Here is a 12,216-nt window from a genome sequence, read left to right as displayed (position 1 = left end):
GGTGGTGAGCAATTACACTGTGCATCACTTGTTTGTATATGTATCATTATACATATGTATATAGTCATATATTAGTAGTAGTATTAAATTGTTCTTGTCTCAACCCATGGGTGTCTTTCCCTTTTCCCCTTTAATTCTCTTCTCCGTCCCCTGGGGGTGGGGGAGGGTGAGTGAGCGGCTGCGTGGCGTTTAGTTGCCAGAGCCGCCTAAACCATGACAGAAGCCACAAAAAATACTGAGAAAATCCTCAACCATCCATGAGTCATTTTGCACTTCCAGAAGCAAAAAAATACATAATTTTACTGTATTTTGTGCTGCAAACCCCAAACAAATGCTATATCTGGAAAATTTAGTATGTACTGTTTTGATTTGGTTGAACAGTGTGTAAAATGATTGTATATTCTAGGGACTGCAGGATCATCCCAAACCTGATCACATGCTTGCAAACGATCCCACTTAAACTGCACATTTTGTTGCTGCAATGTGTTAAAGCTCTTCGCAGATTTGGAAAGCAGCAAGGCAAGGTAACAGAATTTAGTGAGGCAACAAAGAACAAAGTTTCAGGTTTTTTTCCTGAAAACTATGTCTGTGCCTTGCTGTGCAGGGAAACCAAGGGAAAAGATGTCCACATACTTTCCCTGAGCTCTCAGATGCAGCTGTTTCCACAGTAAGCAGCATGCTCGCTTAGCAGCAGAGCAGTTTTTATCTTCTCTACCAGGAATTTACCAGCCTGTTGGGATTAAGCTTTAGCTTACACTGGCTTTCCCCTAAATCAGAGATTGCAGCATTGAAGGGGTTGAGGTTTTTTGATTTTGGATTGGTTCAGGGTTTTTTTTAAGGAAGTGTTTGGTGAAAGAATAACTTTTAAATGCAGGCATCTCTTCACATCAGAGATGCCCTCATCAGCCTGCCCAGTTCCCGAGTGATCCACTCCTCAGCTGGATTCTCGCACTGATTCCCCAAGAGCTGCTATGCAATGAGCTTTTTGCTGGATAGTTCTCCACTTGAGTGACAATTGCCAAAGCTAGAGGTTGCCTGTTGATAGACTCTGTGCCGTAAGATGAAGGTGAGAGGGTAGGAGGGTGACACTCAGCACCGTGGTACCTTCTGACACAGCCCTTGTAGTGTCAGTTTCTTCACATAATATCTGTCAGATCTGAATACCTTTAGATGTTTATCTCCTTGCTTTTAAGTTCTTTTGTTTCATAAACTGCAAGATGGAGAAGGGCCTTGTTATACTCCATCAGCTTGTGAAAACAGCTCTGCTTTCTCATCTGAAAACGTGCTTGTTCATTCTGGTAAGCGTTAATATAGCACAGGCACTGTTTCCCCCTTTGCCAGGTGTGGCTGGAGGCAAGAGCTGCCGCAAGGCTGCGAGGTGGCCAGTGCTGGCAGTGGTTCTGCCAGCAGGGCAGAGGAGGGCGGCAGCCAGCCATGCTGGTCCTGGGTACTGCCCTAGGGGCAAGCCAGGTCCATCAGGCTGCTAACCATTCGATCCTCTAGGACAGAGGCTTTCTAGGGCTGGTTCTGCAGGTGAATTGAACAACCGGAAAGTCCAAAGGTTAAATTTCTAGCTCTAATTCTCCTCTCCCTTCCTAAACTGACTTTACAGCAGCTAGGTCATCCCCTCCCACCCTTCATCCCATCACCACCACATGTCCAAATCTCTGCACTGGGTGTTATGCAGCAAACCCAGATCAACAGATGAGTGATTCAAGGAAAGAAATATAAATATGCCAGTACACATAAGCACCTGTTCACATATTATTCCCAATATAGTATCAGTATTCACTAGATTAAACCATAATCCTGATAGTACATCCTGTACAAATCTTTTATAGATAGATAACTTCAACAATGTAAGCTTGACCACTCAAGACTGAAACACAGAGTATATGAAAGAGAAAGAAGTAATGAGGAAAGGATTATGAAGCAGGTATTCCAAATTCTATGTCATTACAAAGCATTGTTAAGTGCTATAGAGAGAAATTGACTTTTTCAACCCTCCTAGATTAAAGTGTCTTTCTTTTTCCTCTCCTGGTAATGTCTTTCTATTTATTTGTGGGCTTCCTCTGCAGCCTTTGAGAGCTATGTTTCCTCTGTTTCTACTTGTATAGACCCACTCTGCCAAACCACATATCTTTCCAGACATTTTTTTGTCCACCAGAAATTTCAGTCTCCTCTTGTAAGAGCAAATTCAGTGAGACCAGAGCAGTGAGACTGATGTAAAATGGTGTAACTGAGAAGGAAAACAGACTGGTCATCATTATAAAAGCTGAAAACCAGTAATTAGTGATCATGAATAGTAGTCATTAAAATTCTGGACAGAAAAGTTACAGACAGGTTGTTAGACCAACAGATTCATTAAAGTTAAATCCCAAACTCTCTCTCCTGGCCACAAAGCTCACTTACTGTGACCAATTTTGAACTCTGGAAAGAAAAATTAAATAAATTGGCCTCTTCATTAGCATGGAAGGAACTTGAAAAGTGGGGAAGCCAGGGCTAATTGATCTATAAATTATTATTTTGGCTGCCTTCTATGTGCCAGATATTATCAAAATGTCAGTCTTACTAAACCAATTAAATGCATGACACGTGAGTTTGCTAGCACAATGAAGTTAGGCATCATGAGCATTACGGCTTCCTTTCTAATACTACATTGTGCACACACTTGCATGAAGCATTATGATGAATCCTGAATTACCTGAGTTTTACCTGCGGCTTTTTTCATACACTTCTGCCTGGCTGGGGCAAAGAGTGAAGGGGGCCCACTTAGTGAGCAGCAATTCAATAGTTTATTTTCTCTCAGGACAGTTCTCCAAGCTGTAATTTGTAGCTGTGCCTCTAACAAAAGAATGGCTTGATTTCCTTCTGGGGTTTTCAGTGGTGGTCACCCAGCTTGAGTGTTTCACGATAACTAACTAATTTTCTGCCTGTTTGGTGAAAAGGCTATACTATGCTGTTTGAAGATGTGGGAATTTAGGTCTTAAGCCATCAATGATTTTTAAGAGACATTAGTACTTTTACATCAAGTCCCCAAGGTGCACAGGAGCAACATTTATTTAAAGTGAGATTTTCCTGATTATCACTCAAGAACTTAATAGCAGTGACAGAAAAAGTATGTTGTCCTTTGGAGAAGCACGAAGATGCTTGAAATGGAAAACATTTTCCACATTTCCTTCCAGGAAAGGCAGCAGGGTCCCCAGAAATCGGAGGTTTCTCCTGTCCATGCCTCACTGTTGCCAGGGGACTATGGAAGCCAGCATGGGGCAGGTGCACTGCAAATGATCATGTTTCTAAAGCAACCACTTGCAATAAAGCAGTTAAACAAAAGCTGTTGGAGTGGCCTTGAACCTAGTATTTTTTAGTTTCTCAGTGTTTGAAAGGTTAGTATTTTAATACTATGTTCTCCTAGTGTATCTCCTGAGAGACAGTGACTTAAGCTCCACAGTAAAAACCTTTTCCTCCCTTTCCCATCCCTGATCACAGGCTTCAAGAGCTCGCTTGAGTTTTGAAATAGTACTATGTCCCCTTATTTTGCTGTACTGTCACAGCAGCATGTGAATACAGGAAGAAAAGCAAAGGCAGCCTCGCAGATAGCCTGAGTGTGAGCCCCTGATAAGTACTCAGGGTTGGCCTGTTTGGGACCGTTCTCAACCTTCCTCCCACTGCTTTCCCTGTGATTTCAAATGCTGAAAAAGGCAATGAATAATTAATAGCTTGGAATAACGGTTCATATCTAGTCCTGTTTGTTGAACACCTGCCGACTGTGCACAAAACACACAGAGGGCTATTTCAGGATGAGGTATCCACCCTGGAGAATATACGAACCACCTACATGCTGTGTGTGAATGACTTGGGGTTTTAATGGAAGACTGACTGCTTTTGGATGGTGACATAACATCCTTTCCCCCAGGAACCAACCACATACGTCAGTTCATCCAAGCAGTCACAGAACAGCGCTGTGCTGGACAGCCACATGAGGCCCTCTGACCCAGCTCCTGCTGTTTCCTTAAGAAGCATCTGTGAAACAGTGGGACAAAGCTAGTGGCTTCGCTCTCCCCAGGACCATGTAGCAGTGTGGGGACAGGGAGTCTGTGGAATTTGCAGGTCTTTGTTGAAAGACTTGAGGTCAAACGGTTTCAAAACCATTGCTGGAGTCTGTAACATGACGCACTTCACAGCAGTCCTTATCTTTAGGCAATGCTGAGAAGCTGCAGCTTGCAAAAAAAAAAATTGGTTTCCTAAGGCAGGTACCCACAGTCTGGGCTGTAGTTGAAGGTCACATCACATATGCGGGGCAAGAACAAGTCTGCCTTTTTTCGCCACAGCAGTAGAGTAAATTGGAAAATGTGGGCAAAAAGGCAGGTAAGGTACAAATCTGTAGGCTTGGCAGACTCTTGGTCACCAATTGTGTGAGTGACTGGGAGAGCTGCCTCCTCGAACGCCTTGGCTGGCAGCAAAAAATTGCATTTCTTCCCTTGTTCCTTCCTTTCGCACTCATTTTTGGGGAATATGCAGGTTCAGTACTCCCTGCAGCAGATTTTGGATTTCTGCACGTAAACTCAGCCTTTGTGTATATCATCCATACCAAAGCAACTGGTAGGTCTCTGACGTATGGAGAGCCAAAGCCTTTACAAGGATCACTTTCCACAGATTTTGTTGGGCATGCATTATGTTTCCTGAGGAATATGACTGGCATCCCTATGTTTGCAGGCTATTCTAACACAGCCCCTATTTGAACTCCGTGCCTGTCCCAGTACAGGGTTCTGTTAAAGTCTCCACTCTTAGCACAAGTGATTGCTCCTGGCTCCAGGGGTTTGCAAGGGAAGGAGTGTGATCTGGCAGACGCCAGACTCTCCAACATGTAAAGCTCCTGCTATGAAAGCAAGTGTGCACAGGCCTGCTGTAAGCAGCAGACAGGGGTGCAATGATACTTCCCCCAGAATACTCTTCTGGGGAGGAGAACACTGTGGGTGGTTAGAGTCGGTGGGACCAGGCAGCCTCAGGCTGCTACTCAGTGCAAAGACTACAGGCAGATGGTGCTGCTTGCCCACAGTGAAAGGACGCGTGCCTTTCTAAGACAGGAGAGGGACCAAGAAAGTCATGACCTCAAGGAGAAGCCAGTGGCAGCAGATGGGAATGTGACTCAACCGTAGGTGAAAAACATAAGACATCACCGCCAACCATTCATAGGAGAAAAAGCCCAAGCAACAAAATGAGAAAAGCAGGAGGGTGTGGGTGTCCAGCTATGAACTCTTAACTATAACCTCCTTAGCTTAACAACACTGGCCTGGTCGCATCACCATCCTGATGGGCAAAGAAATGCTCAGCAGGTGTCAATGGATGTTTGTTCATCCTTTATTGTTCCAGTGTATTTTTATATCTCTCCCCAACCTTTCACCTTGACTCTAGGCCACCTTGACTTCGGGCCATCCTCTCTGATTCCCATCTTCCTCCTGAGGGTGCTTTGTTAAAGGTATGGAGTTGAAGTACTTAAACATCAGATATCTCTTCAAAGTTGATGTTACCGTGGAAACATTTATTCCAACTTTTTAATGAGACCCTTAAAATATAAAGGCTGTTCAGTGATGCTTACTGAATGTTGCCAAGGCAACTTGGGTTTTCCTCAAACTGTCTGGTTTCGTGGGACTTCAACCATACAATGCATTCATGCTGAATTTTAGTTAATCAGCTGAAGGTTGTGGGCAGATGTGTGTTTCAGCAATGGAAAAGACTTCCTGCTGCAGTCGTAGACTGAGTGTACAAGCATTTGAAAGCCTCATCAATTCCTTTTGACATTCTTCATCAAAATCCTGTGCAGAGACCAATGCCTCTTCTAAGAAAACTTTCCAAGTCTCCATGTCAATGTCTCCATGTCTTTTGACCAAATCCTTCCTTGTATTCAGGCACAAAACAATGTGGGTTTTGGTTTTTTATTTTTTGTTGTTGTTGTTTTTAAAGAAAGAAATTAACCAAAGCAGCCACATATGGCCTTTGGTGACCTCTGAGAGTTACCTGTTCAATCTGGGTCTTTTATGATCAGTGTCTTACAATAAATCAATGTCTGATTCAACTCCCAGTTCTGTGGGTCTGTGAGAGGACAAGAGTTAATGACACCTGACAGTCACCTGATAACAAGTGCCTTACTACAGAGGTGACATGTTACTATATGATGTGACTACCGAACCAGGAATAGCTTTGGGGTTTTTGTCCATGTGCTATGACCCAGGTAATTACGTGGCTGAGGGCAGTTACAGTTTATCTAGACGTTGGCCTGGCAAGGGAGAAACTAGTGACAGGTAGACGTGCAAAAGGCAGGGAGACCTACATATGTTGTAAGCTTTGGATTGAGATTAGGGTATTCACATGTTGCAGCATGTGCACTGGAACAAATCAGACTAACTCTGTCACTCTCCGCGGGTCAAAGGTGGCTGTACGAGTAAGCAGATATCCAGGGCAGAGGATTCACTGAGGTTAGGCTGGAGATAGAAAGGGGAGAAAGTGACCCAGATAAAGACAGGAAGGATTTAGAGGACAAGAGTTGCACTAGCTAGTGACCACAGCATTAGCTTTTCAGCATTTCTGAAGACCAGAATCAATCTGATTTGTCTGAGCTGAACATTTGAAGCCCAGGGGAACTGCCGGGACAGTGCTAGAAAAGCATCTCTGGGAGCCAGTGATCTCCAGTCTCAGCTGGGATCTTAGCAGGGCTGCTTTGTTTGCTTTGCTGCAGGGAAAGCCAGGAGCTGAGAGCCTGCCAAACACAGAGGGAAGGCCGTCCCCAAGGCTGACAGTGCCAAGTGAGATAAAAACCTTGCATGGGAAAAGTAGTGGGATGGATTATTCAAGTTTTCTCCTGGGATGAAAGACATCCTCACAACTAACCTTAAATCTGCCTGCACGAACCAATGACACACAGTGTGGGAACCACCTCCAGTGCTTCCCAAGCACAAGAATTAGCTTTTAGTTAGGCAAAGCAGTACCGGCCAGTGACTTCTTGGGACAGAGTAAGATTGACTGTAAGTATCATGATTGTCTGCAAGTATCTTGGGACAGAGTAAGATTGTCTGCAGGTATATTTGTAACAGACAAATACGGTCCCTCCTGTGCCCGGATACCTCAGAAATGTACACAGTCCACAGGTCATGATGAAGACAGCAGGAGCTGTGATTCTTCTGCAGCTCTGGAAAGGCAAGGAAACCAGCCCATTTCAAAGGCCAAACTATTTCCTTATAGGATGCAAAGCTACATGGCTCAGTAAACCACCACACCTGAAAAGATGGAAAGCTCCATAAACACCTCTGCCCTTAAAGACTCTTACTCAAACAGGGGATGGATTCAGACTCTAGACTTCCACTGCCTTCACATCCTGGGCAGCCTCAGCATGCACTCTTCCCCTGGCCAGGCTCCTTGAGGTCCTAGAAGGGGCTTAGCAAGAGAGCTACACCTGGACAAATGCCTGCCCACCATAAAGTGTGCTTTGCTGCTCCTGCAAACCAGGTACTTCTGGCAAATTCAGATCCTAGTTTGGAAAACTTTCTGTTCCATCCTGTGAGAAGAAGGCCCCATCAGGCTGCATGTGTTGATCAGTGCTGGATATGGAAATAACGTTTTCTGTGTTTTGCTGTCCATAAAGCCAAATACACTTTGAAAGCTCAGCAGCCAGAAGGCAAGAATGAGAATAGACTCTGAATGGCCATGAAAATGTCCTGAAGTGACATTTTTTTTTCCCTCAAGGCTGAGAGAGATGTAAGCAGCCCAAAGCTCTTGTGCTTGTGCTGACTGCTGTTATCAAAAGGCAAGACAAGGAAGACCATGCAGGGCATGGTTACACTGTAGATAAACCTGTAAGAACTCTAATAGACAAGCTTTCCTTTGACTGCAAAACAAATCTGAGAAGCAGGACAAACATGATGAACACAGTAGCCCTGTGAAAATGAGGCAAGGCGTACCCTAGATAATAAATTTAATGCAGCCTGAAATACATGGCTGATAAATTGGTTAGAGTCAAAGCTGATTACCAGGGTCATTAGCATCTGACTTTGAACAGGGAGCTCACAGAGGTGTGACAGAGGAGCGGGTAAGGGCAACAGACTGTTTCGTGAAATACAGAAGTCAGCCATGTTTTCCTTTGCAGACATGGAGCCTGTCAAGTAAAAATTCACTACATCAGGTAAAAGGGAGTTTCCTTGTAAATCCAGAGCCACACATGAAAGGCTTCTGACAGGAGGCATCTCCACATGCAGGAGACCCATAGGCTTCCTGTCACAGCCCACCTAGGTAAAAGGTGGGAGTGACTCAGATTTGCAGATCTCCTTGGTGTGGAAAAAGGTGAGATAACACTCAAGGTCCAAAACGAAACATCAACTTTAATAGAAAGCTTCTATAGAATGAACACTGGAGCATGTTGGCCCTCTCACAGTTATATTTGCCTTCTCACAGTTACATCCACCCAAGCCATGTGGCTTTGCAGAAAATCAAGGTAAGCCTTATGTTACTTAATAACTTTAAAAGAAAAGGGAGAGAGAGAGACAGAGAGGAAGAGAGAGAGAAAAGGAAAGATCGCTAGTCCTGGATCCAGTGTCAGACCTGCCAATGGGGGAAAAGAATCCCTCTGTGATGTGTCTGTGGGTTGCCCCTTTTTATTGGCCCCTGTTCCTGGAGGTCTGGAGCCTTCTCTTATCCCTGTTCCAGCAGTGGCTGAGATAAGAGAAGAGACAGAGACACTCGGCCCCTCCCTGTAACTCAACCCTCTCTCCGGGCAAGCACAAACACTTGGAGCTCATCCTTTATCCTTCCCAGATCAGGTAGTCAACAAAAAGAGTAAGGTCCACTCCTCTCCTTTCCTATAGGGTGCAATGTAGATGGAGAAAAACCTTCATTTGCACAGGAAAGTTGCAGCCCATCTTTTCGGTCATGGTGTTCATGCTGCTTTAGCAGTAGACAGAAAGACTTTGCAAGGAGGACATGTGCAGCCTACAAGTATAAAGCAATTATTGATTGGCTAGCAACACAAAAATTGCTAGAATTTAATGAACAATTCAGACTAGCATCATGGTCACCATCCCTAGAAGACACCTGAGGCGTCATTGGTGGCCAGGAAGGCATCAGTCAGACAGGGAAGGGCTGGCCTCTGAGGATACCTGGGACAGTCTTTATATTGCAGTGTTGTTTTCATTTCCCAGGTCAGTTGACATAGGTAGCTCTGATGACCCCATCAATTACCAGCTATGTTTGTTTTTGTGGTTTTTTTTTTTACTTTATGACTTTATACCTTTCCAAATTGGTGTTTATCACTTTGAATACTTCAGTATCTGAAAAATGTGTCTCAACAAGCTTAGTCCTGTGTGTGATTTTTCTTTTCACTACAGACGAGTCAGCCTTACCTCTGTGCCAGGTAAAATCATGGAAAAGATTCTCCTGGTAGCTGTACTAAGGCACATAAAAAATGACCAAGTGGTTGGTGACAGCCAACATGGCTTCACTAGGGGCAAGTCGTGCCTGACTAATTTAGTGGCCTTCTACGACAAAGCTACAGCTCTGGTTGACGTGGGTAAAGCAACGGATGTCATTTTCCTGGACTTGTGCAAGGCATTTGACACTGTCCCACATGACATCCTTGTCTCTAAAATAGAGAGACACGGATTTGACAGATGGACCACTCGGTGGATAAAGAACTGGCTGGATGGTCGCACTCAAAGAGTTGTGGTCAATGGTGCAATGTCTACATGGACACCAGTGTCAAGCGGTATCCCTCAGGGGTCTGTTCTGGATCCAGTGCTGTTCAACATCTTTGTCAGTGACATGGATGACGGCACTGAGTGCACCCTCAGTAAATTTGCCAATGATACCAAGTTGTGTGGTGCCGTGGACTCACTTGAGGGAAGAGATGCCATCCAGAGAGACCTTGATAGGCTTGAGAATTGGGCCAGTGCAAACTGCATGAGCTTCAACAAGTCAAAATGCAAGGTCCTTCACCTGGGTCAGGCCAATCCTAGGCACAAATACAAACTGGGCACAGAGTGGACTGAGAGTAGCCCTGAAGAGAAGGATTTGGGGGTGTTTATAGAAGAGAAGCTCAACATGAGCCGGCAGTGCTCTCATGCGGCCCAGAAGGCCAACCGCATCCTGGGATGTATCAAGAGAAGCGTGGTCAGCAGGTCAAGAGAGGTGATTCTCCCCCTTTACTCTGCTCTTGTGAGACCCCACCTCGAATACTGTGTCCAGTTCTGGTGTCCCCACCATAAGAGAGACATAGATTTGTTAGAGTGTGTTCAGAGGAGGGCCACAAAGATGATCCAGGGGCTGGAGCACCTCTGCTACGAGGACAGGTTGCGAGAGCTGGGATTGTTCAGCCTTGAAAAGAGAAGACTTCAGGGGGACCTAATAGCTGCTTTCCAATACCTGAAGGGAACGTACAGGAAGGCTGGGGAGGGACTTTTTACAAAAGTGTCCACTGATAGGACAAGGGAAAATGGATTTAAGTTGAAGGAGAACAGATTTAGATTAGATCTTAGGAAGAAAGTCTTCAGTACGAGGGTGGTAAGACTTTGGAATAAATTGCCCAGAGAAGTTGTGGATGCCCGCTCCCTGGAGGTGTTCAAGGCCAGATTGGACGGAGCCTTGAGTAGCCTGATCTAGTTGAGAGGCGTCCCTGCCCATGACAGGGAGGTTGGATTAGATGATCTCTGAGGTCCCTTCCAGCCTATGCCATTCTATGATTCTATGATTTTTCTGTGGACTTTCTCACAATTGCTTCAGCAATTGCAGCCAAGGGGACAAAAGGAGTTGCAGATGGACAGGGCCTCTGGAGGTGGATTGTGGTTTGCACAAAGCGAGGCAGGTATCTGTTGCCATGATTTGGGGAGCAGCAGAGAGGTGAATGGGAAACATAAAAACAATATAACATGATACAAAATCCCATCTGATTTTTATGCAGCATGTCACAGAAGCAGAAACAGTTTAGGCAGGTCTCAAGGGTACTTAAGAGGAGCAGGAGAGGAGGTAGTGTGATAGACAGTTTTGCATAGAGGACTATGGCAAAGGCCTGTTTCATGCCTGAAGTTTGCTTTTCCTGGGAACAGGAGCCTGGCTGCAGAGGATAACTCTGCCCACAGTGCCAAAACTATCAGGAATCCTCCAGATCAATGATGTCTCCCTTTCTAGGTTGGGATGTTTATGCAGTTCCAACAACCCAAGTGAGAGAAGAGAGGAGAGCATGACACAGACAAGGTTCATGCTAAGGTTTCAGCAGTACCAGTGGTCCAGTATCCTATATGCTGGGGAATCAGTAATTAGGAGGCTTCACCAGGCAGTTCTACTTCGTGCATTATCCTAGGAGTCTGCAGTCATAGTTCCTGTGTGGGACACACATGAATTAAACCCAGAGGCCTCACAGGAGAAAGCACACACCTAGTGATGCAGCTCACACTCAGGGTGAGATAATGCAGTCTGCTTTTGAGCAGCTCACGTCTTTCCTAGTGCTTTTAGGGTAGTTTCTTTGCATAGCTACTGTGAGGGTAGCTTTGGAGATGAAGAGGGGAGGAAAGAGAGCATAAATGTAGCTTGAGGTGAGCAGACTGGTGTTTTTCTAAAATAATACCGAGTACCCCCGTCTCAGCTCCTGGGAAGTGCCTGTGGTGGCATCTGGAGCTGTGCCAGGCTGTGCCACCCAGTGTATGGGGGTGTCTGCACTGCGATGACTCTGCAGCCCTGCTCTCTATCCTGGCTGTGGCACTAGCACCACAGGGTCCTGCACCTGCCAACTGCAGCAAGCTAAGCACCCTGCAGCTCCCCAAAGCACTTGGAGACCTGCTGGGTGAGGACTTCTTTGTTTCTTTTGTGAGTCAGAGCAGCTTCCCCGTGGCCTCTGCGTACAGGTGTCTGAACCTACAAACTCCTGCTTTGTGCAGGCACCATGTGAGCTCCCTCTCAGGAGCATCTCTGTCCTTTTGCTGCGTGTTAGCTTTTGCCCAAGGCCAGCCAGTCCTTCCCTCTAAGCCTGAGCTAAGCTACGTAATACCGACACTCCAAAGGAACAGGACTTCCAGCTCTTTTTCACCATCATTTTGCAGTGGCAGCAACTATAACATAAAATTTCTCCCAACTACTGCATGCTGTGTGGTACTGGAAATCATCTTGTTTTGACCAACTGGCTAGAAGGAATACTTGTGCTTTTGGTAAGCAGCCTGATTGTCCTCAGCAAAATGAAAG

At 45.4% G+C, this 12,216-nt stretch overlaps 1 protein-coding gene across 1 annotated transcript in view; it reads left to right on the top strand.

Annotated features, from left to right (window-relative positions):
• The window catches only part of LOC104380186 (neuronal acetylcholine receptor subunit alpha-7), an 84,136-nt gene that overhangs the window by 29,014 nt on the left and 42,906 nt on the right, over nt 1-12,216 (top strand). The gene's annotated exons all lie outside the window — the stretch shown is intronic.

This window comes from Tauraco erythrolophus, chromosome Z, assembly GCF_009769465.1.
Source record: "Tauraco erythrolophus isolate bTauEry1 chromosome Z, bTauEry1.pri, whole genome shotgun sequence".
NCBI classification, from domain to species: Eukaryota; Metazoa; Chordata; class Aves; order Musophagiformes; family Musophagidae; genus Tauraco; species Tauraco erythrolophus.
This window is presented reverse-complemented; position numbering and strand designations above follow the sequence as displayed.